This window comes from Bubalus kerabau, chromosome X (assembly GCF_029407905.1).
Source record: "Bubalus kerabau isolate K-KA32 ecotype Philippines breed swamp buffalo chromosome X, PCC_UOA_SB_1v2, whole genome shotgun sequence".
In the NCBI taxonomy this organism is placed as follows: domain Eukaryota; kingdom Metazoa; phylum Chordata; class Mammalia; order Artiodactyla; family Bovidae; genus Bubalus; species Bubalus kerabau.
Genome location: NC_073647.1, coordinates 126507382 through 126525491, shown reverse-complemented (window position 1 = coordinate 126525491; position 18110 = coordinate 126507382).

The window sequence follows — 18110 nt, the reverse complement described above, 5'->3', positions numbered from 1 at the left end:
GAAGAAACTCTTAATTCCAAATCAGAAATGGATTTTTAACATCCTTCTCTCAGCAGTTGATAGAACTATGCAAAGTGAAATAAACCAGACATATATCACATAATCTTCCTTATATGTGGAAAATAAATGAATAAAGTTATACTCATAACAACAGAGAGTAGAATGGTAGATACCAAAGGCTGGAGGATAGAATAAAGGGAAAGGTTTTGATCACAGGGTAAAACTTTTCAGTTATAAGATTAATAAAACTAACGTACAACATGTTGATTATAAATATTAAGAACGTATCGTATGCTTGAAATTTCCTTAGAGAGGTGATCTCAAGAGTCCTCACCAGACACATGAAAAAGGTAACCTTGTAGGATGATGGGTATATTAGTTAGTTTGATTGTGGCAATAATTTCACAATGTATATACATTTATCAAAGCATCATAGTGCACACCTTAAGTATATACAATTTTTGTTGCAAATATGTCTAAAACTCTTTAAAATAATTTTACAAGAACCATGCAAATACAAATCATAGAAAACAAACAACTTTTTACCAATTTGACTTGATTGGTATTTATCGGTCTCAAACACAATAGCATCAGAATACAAATTATTTTCATGAATACATGATATGTTACTGTGACAGACAGTATGCTAAGCTAAAAATCAAGTCCCAAAATATTTTTACTTTTTGAAGAATGAGATAATCCAGAGTGTATTCTCTTGGCACACAATAAATTAAAGTTCAGGATAAATAACTAGAAATATTTAGAAATAATACATTTCTAAATGAGAGGTCAGAGAAGTAATCAAAAAGGAAATGAGAAAATATATTGAAGTAAATGATAATAAAACACATAAAATGTAGGAGATTCAGCTTAAGCAGTACTTAGAGGGAAATTTATATGTTTAAATATTAATGGTAGAAAAGAAGAGAATTTAAAATCAATTATTTGAGTTTAAGAAATCAGGAAAAGAAAAAAAAATCAAAGTCGATAGAAGGCCTTAGTAAAACTAAGAGTAGAAATCAATACAATTGAAAGAGAAAAAGAAAGTAAAACCAAAAACTGATGCTCTGAAAATGTATAAACTTATACCTAGAAATAACAAATCAAAGAAAGACATAACAGAAAATGATGATACCAGGGATTAAAAATAGTACATCATTGCAGATCCTACAGAAATTAAACAGGCAATAAGAGAATGTAATAAATGACATTATACACATATATATGACAACCTGGATGAAATGAACAATTCCCTGAAGTTTGCTGTTGTTTTGTCACTAAGTCATGTCTGACTCTTTTGAGACCCCCATGAATTGTAGCCTGCCAGGCTCCTCTGCCCATGGGATTTCCCAGGCAAGAATAGTGGAGTGGGTTGCCATACCATTCTCCAGGGGATCTTACCCACCGAGGGATTACACCCACATCTCCAGCTTGGCAGAGATTCTTTACCACTGAGCTATCTGAAAAGCACCACCCACCTCCCCCTGAAATATATAAATGACCAAATGATTAAAAAATAAACAAAAAACTTAATTAACCTTATGCAGAATACTGGCATTGCAATTTCCCTAAAAAGAAACCAATTAACAACCAAGAAACCTCTGGACTCACATGAATTGTCAGCTTATTTCCATAGCACATTTAAGGAAGAAAAATACCTATGTTAAACAAACTCTGTCTAGTACTAAAAGAGGAATAAAGATTTCCCAACTGATTTCATCAAGCCAAAATTTTCTGATACCAAGAATAGACAAAGATATAGCCCATGAAAAATATAAATGTATAGCCCTAATGAACATAGATGAAAAAATATCTCACTAAATTTTAGCAGATTAAATCCAACCATCTGTAAAGATAATGCATCATGTCTAAACCTGGTTTATCCAAGTAACGCTTTGTGGCAACAACTCAATAAGATGACAAATCGTTCAATTTTAAAGTGGTCAAAGGTTTATAAATAGACACTTAAGAACATGTATGCAAACAGACCACAAGTACATGGAAAAACAAAAATCCCTAGTCATCTTGGAAATAAACTGTGCACGTTATAATACCACTGCACATTTTCAATAGTATGACTGAACTTAAAACTACTGATGATGCCAAGTGCTACTGAAGATATAAAGAAAGTGAAGATCTCTTATAGGCTTGTGAAACTGTCAAGTGGTCAGCCACTTTAAAAATCAGTAAGGCAGTACCTTAGAAAGTAATTGAAATACCATAGACCTAGAAATTCTACTCCTAGACATTTAACTAAGGGAAATGAAAATATATACACACATATTTTTCATTCATTATTCAAACAGCCCAAAACTGGAAACAACCCAAATCTACACCATCTGGTAAATAGAACTGTGATACATTCACACTACAGAATATTGTAATGTGATAGAAATATATGACATATTAACACATGTAAGAACATGGATGATTTAGTAGAAGTAAAAATAATGCTACATTTATGATGCCATTTATTTGAATTTCTATAAAATCTATAGTGACATAAAAAAGATAAATGGTTGCTGGGCCACTGTGTGGTGGAAGGAATCAAAGGGAGGAAGGAAAAAAAAGAAAATCTACATTGGAATTGTGCTGGTGGTTGAATGCATGCATGTATGCCAAGTCGCTTCAGTCATGTCTGTCTGACTCTTTGTGACCTCATGGACTTTAACCCGCCAGGTGCTTCTGGCTATGGGATTTTCCAGGCAAGAATATTGGAGTGGGTTGCCATTTCCTTCTCCAGGTAGTTGTATACTTACGCACAATTATTAACATTCAAACTGAACACTCAAAAAGGGTGAATTCTATTGTATATAAACTATACCTTAGTAAAACTATAAAATGTTTTGAAGTCTCAAAGTTCTTCTGTTTGTTTTGTGGTCTTAGATTTTTCATGTCCTTGTCTTAGTATTGTGGATACTTTGGATTTTTTTTCAGTTCCAAGCTTTGCCCTTTCCCCATCTTGGTAACCTCATCAATTCTTGGGTTTCAGCTATTCAGGCTGCCATATCTAGGCAATAGAATTCACATAATGACTTTAGCTTGTATATATATATATATATCTTGGACATTTCAAACTCAGCACTTAGAAAAATTGAAAGCAGTCTCAACCCCTCCTCTAGTTTATCACCCCTTGTGATATCAGTACAGTCTTTTGAAAGAGCTCCTCTCATCACTTAATTCGCCTTGTTATAAGCATCAGTGGCTCCCTGAAGCTTTTAGCGTACAATCTCTATTCCTCAAAACATAAAGAGTAAGCCTTTTACAATTTTGACCTTGGCTTTGCTCTTTATTGTCTCTTTCAGCTAGTCCCTGTAGGATCCCTTTCATCATGGGTCAACAATTAAAATGCTTTAGGGTGTGTGCAAAGGAGGGAGCATGAAAGAAAAACATAGGCAAAAGTACATTTTATTAGAGTCTCCAGTGTCAGGAGTTCACAGGTGTGCTGGTTAAAAAGAAAGTGAGGGCTTCATCCAAGTATCTTACACAGCTGTCCTATAGCTCTAACCAAATGCTGCCATCTGGACATGGGCTTATTACTTCTGACTTTTCAATACCTGATTTTTATGTGAAATTTTATGATAATCAATATTTGAAGATAATGTTTACAAACTTAAAGCACTGAGCAAATCAAATGAAACTTTTCAGCAGTCTGGATTCTAGACCACTAGCCCAGTAGAATATCCAGGCTTTTTTTCCACATATTTCAAAGTCCTTCAGTGTTCTTTAATATTTAACTCAGTTACCCACTCTAAGGGAGCCTTTTCTAATTTCCTCTCTATTAAAGAAAAAAGATGATTTGGATACCCTTTGTTTATGTTTCCAGGATAATTCAGTTCAGTTCAGTCACTCAGTCATGTCCAACTCTGCAACCCCATGAATCGCAGCATGCCAGGCCTCCCTGTCCATCACAAACTCCTGGAGTTCACTCAGACTCACACCCATCGAGTCGGTGAGGCCATCCAGCCATCTCATCCTCTGTTGTCCCCTTTTCCTCCTGTCCCCAATCCCTCCCAGCATCAGGGTCTTTTCCAATGAGTCAACTCTTCGCATGAGGTGGTCAAAGTACTGGAATTTCAGCTTTAGCATCATTCCCTCCAAAGAACACCCAGGGCTGATCTCCTTCAGAATAGACTGGCTGGAACTCCCTGCAGTCCAAGGGACTCTCAAGAGTCTTCTCCAACACCACAGTTCAAAAGCATCAATTCTTCAGCGCTCAGCTTTCTTCACAGTCCAACTCTCACATCCATACATGACCCTTGGAACTAGATGGACCTTTGTTGGCAAAGTAATGTCTCTGCTTTTGAATATGCTATCTAGGTTGGTCATAACTTTCCTTCCAAGGAGTAGGTGTCTTTTAATTTCATGGCTGCAGTCACCATCTGCAGTGATTTTGGAGCCCCCCAAAATAAAGTCTGACACTGTTTCCACTGTTTCCTCATCTATTTCCCATGAAGTGATGGGACCAGATGCCATGATCTTCGTTTTCTGAATGTTGAGCTTTAAGCCAACTTTTTCACTCTCCTCTTTCACTTTCATCAAGAGGCTTTTTAGTTCCTCTTCACTTTCTGCCATAAGGGTGGTGTCATCTGCATATCTGAGGTTATTGAGATTTCTCCCAGCAATCTTGATTCCAGCTTGTGCTTCTTCCAGCCCAGCGTTTCTCATGATGTACTCTACATAGAAGTTAAATAAGCAGGGTGACAATATACAGCCTTGACGTACTCCTTTTCCTATTTGGAACCAGTCTGTTGTTCCATGTCCAGGATAATTACCTAGTAATTATTAACTATTTACTCTCTGTCAAACATATCCTAAGCCCTCTGCAGATATTAAGTCATTTAATCTCCCGCAAAACACACTTAAGATACGTACTTTAATTCTTCTTACTTTATAGATGGTGCAAATGGGGTACATAGAGTTTTAGCCACATTCCCAATATTTGGCTAGTAAATAATAAAGTCAGGATTCAAATCCATGTATCAAAAGAGTCCACATTACTGTAGTGCAATGATTCTTAGATTTCATAGCACCATACTAGAATCATGGATGTTTCATATGTTTGCTTTTTGGATTTTATATATTTAAAGAACAGGGATTATGTTTTACCTTTCCTTTTATTCTCCAGAAATGGAGCTTATATAGTACCCTATAGGTACTGGTTGAATGAACGAATGAATAAGGTGATTAGGTCTTGCAAATTTTCAATATTGTTCCTATGATTTTTTATTTTGGAAAATTATTATATTACCCTCATTGTAAAATTTCAAACAATACATTGCAAAGTATACATTATATAAAATTGTCCCATTCTCTGTAGCTCCCTCAGTCCTAACCATAAATCTCAAGGATGCACATTGTACCCATTTCATTATTGTCTATCATTTAATTTTTAAGAATCCCTATTATTTGAAAAAAGGGACCATTGAACTAACATAACTAAGAATTGGGCTTTAAGAAAAATACTCTAATGTAGAACACAGAATGGATTAGAATAAAATTTTCATTGTTAAGATCAATTTTCTCCAAATCTAATAAGTAGTCAAATTGCAGCATATCTGGAATATTCTATGTGAGGAAATTAAACTGTGAGATTTATTTTAATGTTGTCAATGATACCAAATTTTAATTGAATTTTACCTGATTAAAAGGAAATGAATTAGTCTAAACACTGGCCTAAACCACTCAAAAAATCATGGGTGTGCTGCAAAATGCGAAAATTAGAAGTATCTGGCCTTTAAACTGTTCCTATTTAGCAAATTCCAACTTCAAGTTAGACAGTAAGAAGGAGACTGATAAACTTTAGCACATAAACACTTACAGGTAGATGAACAGTAGATTACATATATAATCAAGGTCCTGCATGGTTTAATGAGATGAGAAAATTTATATAGAGGTACAAGGCTAGTACATGACCTTATAGACTGCATGTTTGTGTTGCTCCCAGATTTATATATTGAAGCCTAATTCTCTTGTATGATGTTGTTTAGGGTTAGACCTTTGGAAGGTGATTAGATTATGAGGGTGGAATCATCAGGAAAGATATAGCACCCTTTCAAAAGAAAACTCAAACAGCTCCTTTGCTCCTTCCTTCATATGAACACACAATGTGAAGACAGCCATCTATTAACCATGAGGAAGGTTCTCACCAGGTACTGAATCTGCTGGCACCTTGATCTTGGACTTTCCAGATTTCTGAAGCGTAAGAAATAAATGCCTGGTGTTTATATGCCACTCAGTCTATGGTATTTTGTTATAGTAGCCTGAACCTATGGCACCGCCTTACATGAGAACTGTGAGGAAAAAGTTTTTACTATGTAATACAGAAGTACTAACATTGAGCAGAAAGCAATACTGTTGCTTATTCAAATCTCCCCAAAACAGCAAACATGTCTTACTCCTTGAGAGTGCCTAGGTCTGAAAGTACTAGACCATATCCAACAATGCCTAGGGCCTAACTGACTGACTGTGTCTGGTTATCCATCAATCAAGCAATTATTTTCCACAGGAGCCCCTCCAATCCACCTCCATAGGGAAGTAGAGCAGTTGTACATCTGAGCAAAAATGTGTGTCAGATACCTTACATTTTTAAACAGAATGCCACTTCTGCCTAATGCATTGCTCTTTTTAGTCAATGCCACAGATAATCAGCGCTTTGGGCTTCTGTCAAGGATTTCAACCTTAAACTGACAGAATTCAGGCCTTGCCAAAATCTTGTTGGCAACATCTGTTAGTTGTGGGAGACATTTAACTATTTATTAAGTGTCAATTAGGTATCCAGCCACATGTTGTGAGAAAGGATTAGGTATTATCAGAAATATAAAGAGTCTGCAAAGAATGAGTCCAAATTCACATTGTTAGGAATAAGGGCAAAGAGAATGAGAAAATTTAGGGTTATGGGGAAAATGCCTACTATTAATAATTTTAATAATGAATAAGTTGTTCAAGATATCCTATATATTTTACTAGAAAAACTGAAACAGGGATTTCAGTATGCCTGTGACAATACTATACCACTTTCTACAGAGATTTAGTGAAATTCACGTGCAAGTTTCTTTTGGATATGAACTGTTCATCATCCTAGTCCTCTCTCTGCCCAACACACTGCATGAAGCACTTGTGAGAAAAAAAGAACAAATTATTTCCATAAAAAACAGTAGAGCTCAATTATAACATCCTGAAAATACTAATTCAACAAATGTTTACTGATTAAACTTTATGTTCTGAGCATTCTGCTATATACTAACGGTAGAGTGGTGAAATATAAGCATAATCCTGCTTCCATGCAATATACAGGTTAGTGACGAAGACAGATAATGTATAATGGTGATAAATGATATGTGCTATGAAGAAATAATTATATAATAAATAGTAGGTACAATTGAAATAATGTGGTCATCGGCAGGGGACTTAAGATTTTTTGCCATTTTTTAAAAGAAGTCAATCATGGGTGCACAACCCCAGTGGACAAGGAGGATAACTTAAAGAGATTTGATGAGATAATTTTATACCTGTAAGGTATTTTCTCAGAAAAATTTGTAACAATTCTGAAAATGGTGCATATCCTATATGTTTCATATCTGGGAGTAGAGGGAAAGGGCAGAGTAAGGTTAGGAAGCATGAGAAATGAGACAGAAAAATGCATGCATAGTTGACCATTCTTTCTTACCACTCAGATTTTGACAGTTATAGGAATTTACATTGATAAGAAATGCTGGAATTTGCTACCACTGGATACTCCTCCCTAGTGATATAGGTAGCATGACAGAGTGTTAAATCTGGCATGTGCTGTCATTTTTAACAGAAGGATATGATGGAATTCATTAGTGGCTCCTCCTTACTACTGAAACATAATTCCCTTTTAACACGGGACTTGATGCTGCACTTATACCCAATCTCTTGACACTTTCCATATCCTTCCCTATGTAGTAGCCATGTGTGTATAAATATTCTCTTTTCAAATAGATTGGGATGTGTCATGAGAGTAGGAATTGGATGCAAATCCCATGAAAAAAAGGGCAATGGTTCATAGATAACTGTACTCCTTGGATTCTAGTGCCTCTGAAGAAATCTAAGCGCAGAATAATATCTACAGCAAACAAAACTTTTATTTAAAAATATGAGTTATAAAAAAGAAAACATAGCCTGGAAATACAGAAATATCCAGCTCTATGTTTCATTGTGAGCAGTAAAAACTGAGTAGATCTGAATCAAGGAAGGGAAATTGGGCTTTTTCCTTTTTATTTGCTTTCCTGTTAAGATTTCAGCAAATATAAAATTTACAGCTGGTCTCTCTTATCCTGTCAGAGCAATTTAGCTTTTCTCTGTGGGTTTGACAAGAGGGAATATTCCTGTCTTGATTACCATTAATAGCAATGTTACACATGTACATCAACTATGAATGAATCCCAAATGTTTTAAATAGGTCTATGTAAAGAAATGTTTGAAACAAAGGATGAAAACAGAGTGCTACCAAGGGAAGGAAAGCTGCATTTTTATGCTCTAAAGTTCTTATACATCAATTGATATTCAAGTTCTTCATGACTTAAAAAAAAACTATAACACTCATCATCTGTGTATGAACTATTAAGTGACAGTCACCTTAAGACTAGCTTTATTTTCTTTGCGGATTCATTTTGATATTTGGCAAAACTAATACAGTTATGTAAAGTTTAAAAATAAAATAAAATTAAAAATATAAAAAAAATAAAAAATAAAATAAAATTCTATAAATGAAAAAAAAAAAAAGATATATGGTTTGTAAATATTTTCTCCCTTTATGTAGGTTGGCTTTGCACTCTATTAATTAAACGTTTCCCTTGCTGTGAAGGTTTTTCACTTAAAAAAAAAAAAAAAAAAGAAAGAATGTACAAGACACTAAGAATGAAACTTGCATGACTACTTTTGATTAAGAAACACTGTCTTATATCAAGTTAAATATTCATAATAAACACCAATATTCATCTTCCCAACATGTCGTCCACTACAATAACATGATGTCAATTAGCCAATGTTCTTTTAAACTATTAATATTTTCAACACACCTCAAATACCCTATCTATTACAACACAAAAATGATATTTTCTGCTTTTATTGAACACAGCAGAACATTTAGAAAAGATATGCTTGTATTTGATTGACCTAACACTTGAAATGTTTTCCTCATCAACACATCAAGGATGTAAAACTCTGCTGGAGTTTAGACAGTATGTAGTCACTCTTTCAAACTAAAAAAGTTTCTCTTATTTCAATCATCATGTGGACCAAATATCTTCATTCCTACTCTTACTAAGTTTAGGTAAGTTCAGAATATGTTAGATTTCAGCCATTGCCTTTCAGAATACTGAGTTCTTTATAAAAGAATGTATACTCCCATGATAGTCCCTATATATTCCTCCTCACCTCACCTCGTCACTTCAATTAGCCTTTCCAGTTCTCTCTCTGGTTTTGAAGACTGTGGAGTGAGTGAGTGAGTGTGTGTGTGTGGGGGTGTGTGTGTGTGGGGGGGGGGTTGTGTGTATATTTTAAAGAGGTGGCAGTATCTAGAAGTAGTATGTCCAAGTAGTCAGTAGCACATTCTCAAAATCATGTAGGCTAAGATTATTTCTAACTCTAGCTAGCTGTGTTAGCTTGATCAATTACTTAATCTCTATACCATTCAGTTTCCTCATATATGAATGTGAGAAATAGCAGTAACTTCCATGATGAGGTAGTCGTGATGGTCAAATAAGGCAACATAGATGAAATCTTTAATATAAGGTGTGATAATTGTATGTGTTATATTAAATTATCAACACTTTGTTATTACATAAGTGAAAAATTGAATATCATAGAAATGAAAAGCATACACAGAATGAATGTTTTAAGAATGTATAATTACCCTATATGTGCAAAATTTATAGTCAACATACTGGGGAAGTAGCCTGGAAAAATATTTTAAACAATTTTATTTTGTAGATTTTAAAAAATTTAATATTTATAGAACTCTTTTATTTCAAAAGCTGATTTCCTGGCAGGAGAGATATATTGTTTTGCAATAACCCTCATTTTCTACATATTGCCAGTGTTTAAGAAATATCTAGTTTTTCCAAAAGTAGAAAATATTACCAATTCTCTTATTTCTTCCAAAGCAATCAGGTTTCCCTTCATCTATTTGCATAACATTCAAGTTTTACTTCCAAATCACAAATGTTTGGAGGTAAATTATGCTAACAAAGGTTAAATAGAAATATGAGAAGAAAAATTATAGTTTTCTCTTGAACACACATTTGAGTTTATTTTCCAAAAGGGAGTATGAACGTTAACACAGTCTATATCATGTAATACTCTTCTAATTTTAGAAAATCAAGTAGTTCTTTTTATTTGACAGGAACAATAAATATTTGTAAAGATGTGATATCTTTCATGCATTTATAAATTTGTGAACTTAACAATAAAGTCATTAATTCTATTGTCAGAGTTTATCTTACAAAAATATGCAATAAAAATGCTAAACATACAACTCCACATGACTATTTTACTATTTCTCTTTTTAAACATTCAACTTTGTTGCTGTTAATAATCTGCTGCAATAGAAAGTGATTTTCTACTTCTCATTGACAACATGATGTGAACATGAAAATAAGACACAAATAATGCGACTTTGTGTTTCTAGCAAGTACTAATTATTTAATTTTAATGTTCAATCCAGTAGACCAGAAAGGATCAATACTGCCAAAAGATGATGATGCTGACAATGACAGTTATTAAAAGCAAGCCAACATGTATTGAAATTTTGCTATGTGCAAGACACTGTACAAAATTCATACACATGTCCTTGCCCCATATCATAACTTTATAAGGTATGTACTTTCATTAATCCTATCTTACAGATGAGGAAATTAAAGCTAAAAGGGCTTAGTTAATTTGACTTTAGTCACTGAGTATATTAATAGAAAAGATCCTGATGCTGGGAAAGATTGAGGGCAGGAGAAGAAGGGGATGACAGAGGATGAGATGGCTGGATGGTATCACTGACTCAATGGACACGGGTTTGGGTGGACTCCGGGAGTTGGTGATGGACAGGGAGGCCTGGCGTGCTGTGGTTCATGGGGTTACAAAGAGTCGGACACGACTGAGTGACTGAACTGATATTAATAGTAGAGGTGGTATTTGAACCAATATTGTAAATCTATGAGTTCAAAAGTTTAACTAATATCTTAGATGATCCTTTGTCAGCAATGGGTAAAGGGATGTTCAGGAACTCCTTCTGAAAAAGAAGACACCCAGGTGATAAGCACATCCTTGGCTATGTCATCTCCTCAAAGTTAAAACACTAGGAGTTGTATGTTGCTTAATTTTTTTCCACAACTGAGGGGCCCTGGCACACTTCCTCTGAACCTGCTTTACTCATGCATCCTTCAGACACCATGTGCAAGGTTACTCACAGCTGAAGGTGACTCCATCCTTTCATCTGTCTTCAAGATTGAGCAGACAAAAATTTTGTGCCATGCCAATCACCCATTCATGGTTCTCTGTGCTGTGACACACTGGTTGGGGATCTGCCCTTACAATAATTTAGTAAGCATGCACCATTTACCTACCAGAGAGTGACGCTGATTATGTTAGTATCATCAGTTTAGTTCAATTCCAGCCACTCAGTCATGTCTGACTCTGCAAACCCATAGACTGCAGCATGCCAGGCTTCCCTGTCCATCACCAACTCCCGGAGCTTACTCAAACTCATGTCCATTGAGTCGGTGATACCATCCAACCATCTCATCCTCTGTCATCCCCTTCTCCTCCTGCCTTCAATCTTTCCCAGCATCAGGGTTTTTCAAATGAGTCAGTTCTTCCCATCAGGTGGCCAAAGTATTGGAGCGTCAGCATCAGTCCTTCCAATGAATATTCAGGGTTGATTTCCTTTAGGATGGACTGGTTGGACCTCCTTGCAGTTCAAGGGACTCTCAAGAGTCTTCTCCAACACCACAGTTCAAAAGCATCAATTCTTCGGTGCTCAGCCTTCTTTATAGTCCAACTCTCACATCCATACATGACTACTGGAAAAACCATAGCTCTCACTAGACGGATCTTTGTTGGCAAAGTAATGTCTCTGCTTTGTAATATGCTGTCTAGGTTTGTCATAGCTTTTCTTCCAGGGAGCAAGTGTCTTTTAATTTCATGGCTGCAGTCACCATCTGCAGTGATTTTGGAGCACAAGAAAATAAAGTCTCTCACTTTTTCCACTGCTTCCCATCTATTTTCCATGAAGTGATGGGACCAGATACCATGATCTTAGATTTCTGAATGTTGAGTTTTAAGCCAGCTGGTTCACTCTCCTCTTTCACTTTAATCAAGAGGCTCTTAAGTTCCTCTTTGCATATCTGAGGTCATTGGTTATTATCATAGATCCATACAAAGAAATGTAGTCTATCAATTTCATGATGTGTCTTTTGAATTTCTACAGTGTTCTCTATGACATCATCTATCATGATCATTCATTGCCATACAATTTCGTTTATGCTTGTCTCTTTTAAAAACTACATTATAATTCCTTTAGTACCAAGTTTAGGCCTTCTCAATTTCTTTCATATCCGCCACATGTCTGTGTGGTCCTGGTCCCAGAAGGTCTTAATGATCGTGTTTGATAACTGTCCCTCAAGCCTCTATTTAATGCTCTGTCATTCATACCCAATATGAGGTTGTTTAGTATGCTTCTCTTTAACAGTGGAAATGTATTTGTGTATTTTTTTAAAAAATTCAATTTGTTTTGAAACAATAGTGTTTATTTTTATATTGCTGACCAGGATTTGGAATGCACCTCTTAGAATACAGGGCTTCCCTTATAGCTCAGTCAGTAAAGAATCTGCCTGCAATGCAGGAGACCTGGCTTCGATTTCTGGGTCAGGAAGATCCCCCGGTGAAGGAAATGACAACCCACTCCAGTGTTCTTATCTGGAGAATCCCATGGACAAAAGAGCGTAGCAGGCTGCAGTCTGTGGGTTTGCAAGAGTCGGACTTGTGGTGCTTAGCAACTCAACCATCACCTCTTAGAAAACAGTAAAGCCCACCCACCTACAGAAATTAACTTATTCAACTTAGATGTAAAAGCAGTCACTACTGGTTTGGCACATTATTTTTGATACTAAAGTAGCATGAGAGAAGATGTTATCTGCAATTTCATTGGAGAGCTCCAGAATACTTTAAGACAAATAACGATAAAGCATATGCAAATACTGTGGGATGCATTACTAACATGTCAGCTTGGAGTGACAGAAGACAAAAGGCATCTATTTAACTATTTCCGAGAGGCACTGTTGTTAAAGCTTGCAGTTTTACCTCACAGAACACTTATTTCTTTGCCCCTTGTCTTTTATTTGGCTGTTTAATCGTGTCAGGTTGGAGCTGATACTGGAAGCTGCTAGAAGTCAATAGCTATGCCCCATCTTTTAGCTGAACCAAGGAATATGATGTCCCAGAATTTAAGATCCATATACTTTTCTATTGCTATTTTTAATGTGGGAATTTTCATTTTGATTGACATTCTCCTGAAATTTTATTTTCTAAGCTTTATTGAGGTATACTTGAAATACAAAAATTGCACACACTTATTGTATACATTTTGATGAATATGCAGATGACACCACCCTTACGGCAGAAAGTGAAGAGGAACTAAAAAACCTCTTGATGAAGGTGAAAGTGGAGAGTGAAAAAGTTGGCTTAAAGCTCAACATTCAGAAAATGAAGATCATGGCATCCGGTCCCATCACTTCATGGGAAATAGATGGGGAAACAGTGGAAACAGTGTCAGACTTTATTTTTGGGGGCTCCAAAATCACTGCAGATGGTGACTGCAGTCATGAAATTAAAAGACACTTATTCTTTGGAAGGAAAGTTATGACCAACCTAGATAGCATATTGAAAAGCAGAGACATTACTTTGCCAACAAAGGTCTGTCTAGTCAAGGCTATGGTTTTTCCTGTGGTCATGAATGGATGTGAGAGTTGGACTGTGAAGAAGGCTGAGCGCCGAAGAATTGATGCTTTTGAACTGTGGTGTTGGAGAAGACTCTTTGAGAATCCCTTGGACTGCAAGGAGATCCAACCAGTCCATTCTAAAGGAGATCAGCCCTGGGATTTCTTTGGAAGGAATGATGCTAAAGCTGAAACTCCAGTACTTTGGCCACCTCATGCGAAGAGTTGACTCATTGGAAAAGACTCTGATGCTGGGAAGGATTGGGAGCAAGAGGAGAAGGGGACGACAGAGGATGAGATGGCTGGATGGCATCACTGACTCGATGGACATGAGTCTGAGTGAACTCCGGGAGTTGCTGATGGACAGGGAGGCCTGGTGTGCTGCGATTCATGGGGTCGCAAGAGTCGGACACAACTGAGTGACTGATCTGTTCTGATCTGATACACTAGTGATACCATCACCTCAATCGAGGTATGGAATATGCCCATGACTTCCAAAGATTTTCTTGTGTTCTGATGTGTACATGTTTGTGTGTTCTCTGGTAGGAACACTTAACATAAGCTCTATATTCTTAATATGTTTTCATTGTACAATACCATTTTGCTGACTAGAAGTACTATAATATTCAGCAAATATCTAAAATGTATGCATCTTGTATAAGTAAATTTTTAAACCCACTGAACTACAGTTCCCTATTCCCCCCTCCTCCCAGGCCCTAGTAACACTTGCAGCACCATTCTATTCTCCTTTTTCATGACTGAGTATTTGAGATGCCTCATGTAAGTAAGGGGCTTCCCAGGTGGTACAGAGGTCAAGAATCATCCTGCCAATGCAGGAGATGCAGTTTCTATGCTTAGGTCGGGAAGATACCCTGGAGAAGGGAATGACAATCCACTCCAGTATTCTTGCCTGGGAAATCTCATGAATAGAGCAGCCTGGAGAGCTGCAGTCCAAAGGGTGGCAAAGGGTCAGACACAACTGAGCGGCTGAGCACACACATGTAAGTGAACTCATGCACTATTTGTCTTTCTATGACTAGCTTATTGCACCTAGTATAATGTCTTCTAGGTTCATCTATGTTGTTGCAGATGGCATGGTTTCCCCATTTTTAAGGCTAAATAATATTCCATTATATGTATGTATAATACTTTATTTAGGCATTTATTGAATGGACATATATGTTGTTTCCATATCTTAGCTACTGTGAGTAAGGTTGTAATGAAATGAAGGTTCAGCTATCTCTTTTAAACCTTATTTTCAGTTCTTTTTGATACATATCCAAAAGCTGGATTGCAGAATCATGCTACAATTTTAGATCTAATTTGTGAGAGAACCTTGGTACTCTTTTCCAATGTATCTTTGGTACACTGTTGAAGGGAATATAAATTGGCACTGGTATCACTGAAAACAATATGGAGGTTCCTCAAAAAATTGAAAACAGTACCACAGCATGACCCAGCAATCCCATATGTTAGCATTTTTTTTCAAAGTAATGGAAATCCAAATCTTAAGACAGCATTTTGAATTTTGAGAATGCCAAAGAGAAAGAAAGTATCCTGAAAACTATTAAAGACACAAAACCTACAGAGGTATGAAAAATAAAAAAAAAGGAAATAAGAACTGACCTATAATCAGACTTCTATACATCATCATTACACCATTGCTTTCAAAACTCTTATGACAACAACTTTGAAACTGGATACATATCAGCTACCTAACAACTTTGAGGGCAAAGTTAGGGCATTTTCAGAAATTTAAGAACAAAGTTACATCTCAAGCATCCCCTTTGACGAAGCTGTCTATGGCTACACTGAATAGTAAGATGATGAAAATCGAGAAACAGAAAGAACTTGGTAGTGAATACATGGGGGAATTCACTCAGTAGTGAAGTGGCAAAAAAAAAAAAAAATTCCAAGGTACTGCTGCTAAGTCACTTCAGTCGTGTTCAACTCTGTGTGACCCCATAGACGGCAGCCCACTAGGCTCCTCTGTCCCTGGGATTCTCCAGGCAAGAACACTGGAGTGGGTTGCCATTTCCTTCTCCAATGCATGAAAGTGAAAAGTGAAAGTGAAGTCGCTCAGTCATGTCCGACTCTTCGTGACCCCACAGACTGCAGCCCACCAGGCTCCTCCGTCCATGGGATTTTCCAGGCAAGAGTACTGGAGTGGGGGACCATTGCCTTCTCCATTCAAGGTACTATTATCTCTAAAACAAGTTTAGAATGTTAACCATTGCCTCTGACCCCCAAAAGCTTGCAATGTAGTTAACAGATACACAAAGTCAAGAAAGCCATGGGCTTTTGATATATTGATAAAAGCCAAGTTATCCCACTTAGTCTGGCAGAGTTTGCAATGTAAAAGGAAGATGTTATTAAAAAAAAAAAAGTCAAGCAATCCTCTGATACAGAAATGTTGAGAAAACTTTTATAAGGGCTTGTTTTCTCTGATGTATACCACCATGCCTGAGTTGACTTCTGGATTAATCCATACAACTCAGCTAAACAGTAATCAGCAATCTGCACCTGGTTGCTCTTCCGTGTTATCAGTTTATGCCATTTTAATGCTGCATCAGAAAGAACTATATAGGTATCTCCAGTCCTTTAATTAGCTGTTCAATCCATCTCAATCCAAAATTAATTTGGTAATAAACTGTTTTTCTTTATTTTTTTGTGGGGGTGCTACTTTACTCCAAAACCATAGCTCCCTTCAGAGAATGATATCCACAGTAAACTTCATGACCTTCTTAAGTAAAAACATAATCCTTACAGATTAAATGGCCAAACGTCTCTAAGAAAAATTTACTCAAGATGATGACTAGACTGGATTCTACAATACAGTATGATTAATAAGATGTACATTATGAATGATGCTATGAAACATGCTTTCCCCCCTAATCTTAATGAAGAAAAAGAAATCCAGCAAATTCAGGGGTGGTGAGTAGCACAATGAGCAAGAAAATCATGGTTTAATTGTGAAGCAAGCTCAAATGTGTCATGACTGACTTAACTGAAAAAGAATCCACTGGACTGGAAGAAGTGTTTGCTGTGAAGTGACATATAGGTGATAAAACTGGATATATGCAGACAAAAAACAATCTTAGTGCATTACTGCATTGCATAGTAAGCCACAGTTACAAAATACAATTCATTTAACGAGTTACTTGTTTCAATATTTTAAAATCAGTACAGACATAGTACATGGCCCACTTATAGTATATGATTATTGGAAAAGACTCTGATGCTGGGAGGGATTGGGGGCAGGAGGAAAAGGGGATGCCAGAGGATGAGATGGCTGGATGGCCTCACCGACTAGATGGACGTGAGTCTGGGTGAACTCCGGGAGTTGGTGATGGACAGGGAAGCCTGGCGTGCTGCAATTCATGAGGTCGCAAAGAGTCGGACATGACTGAACGACTGAACTGAACTGAACTGAATTGATAGAAATAAAAGTAAATTATATTAACCCTGACAAATAGAAGTAATGATATGTGTGAGAGAAATTAGAAGATAAACAGGATACAAGAGGTGGATGAAAGGTATGTTTACTAATCTATCACCCACAGAGTACAATTGGAAATACTGACAAAAGTCAGGGAAACATTTTTTTTTTTTAATTATGCTTGCCAAAAGAGAGGGCATATATGTATGAGGGTATATGTATGGCTGATTTGTTTTGCTATACAGTAGCACTGGGATGACCCAGAGGGATGGAATGGGGAGGGAGGAGGGAGGAGGGTTCAGGATGGGGAACACATGTATACCTGTGGCGGATTCATTTTGATATTTGGCAAATCTAATACAGTTATGTAAAGTTTAAAAATAAAATAAAATTAAAAAAAAAAAAAAAAAAAAAAAAAAAGAAACTAACACAACATAGTAAAGCAACTATACTCCAGTAAAAAATAAAATTTAAAAAACTGTTTGCTTTCCTATTACAAAAGTAAACAAAAATCAATGAATAATATAAAGTATACAAGGTAGACGGAGAAGGCAATGGCACCCCACTCCAGTACTCTTACCTGGCAAATCCCATGGACAGAGGAGCCTGGTAGGCTGCAGTCCATGGAGTCTCTAGGAGTCGGACGCGACTGAGCAACTTCACTTTCACTTTTCACTTTGGTGCATTGGAGAAGGAAATGGCAACCCACTCCAGTGTTC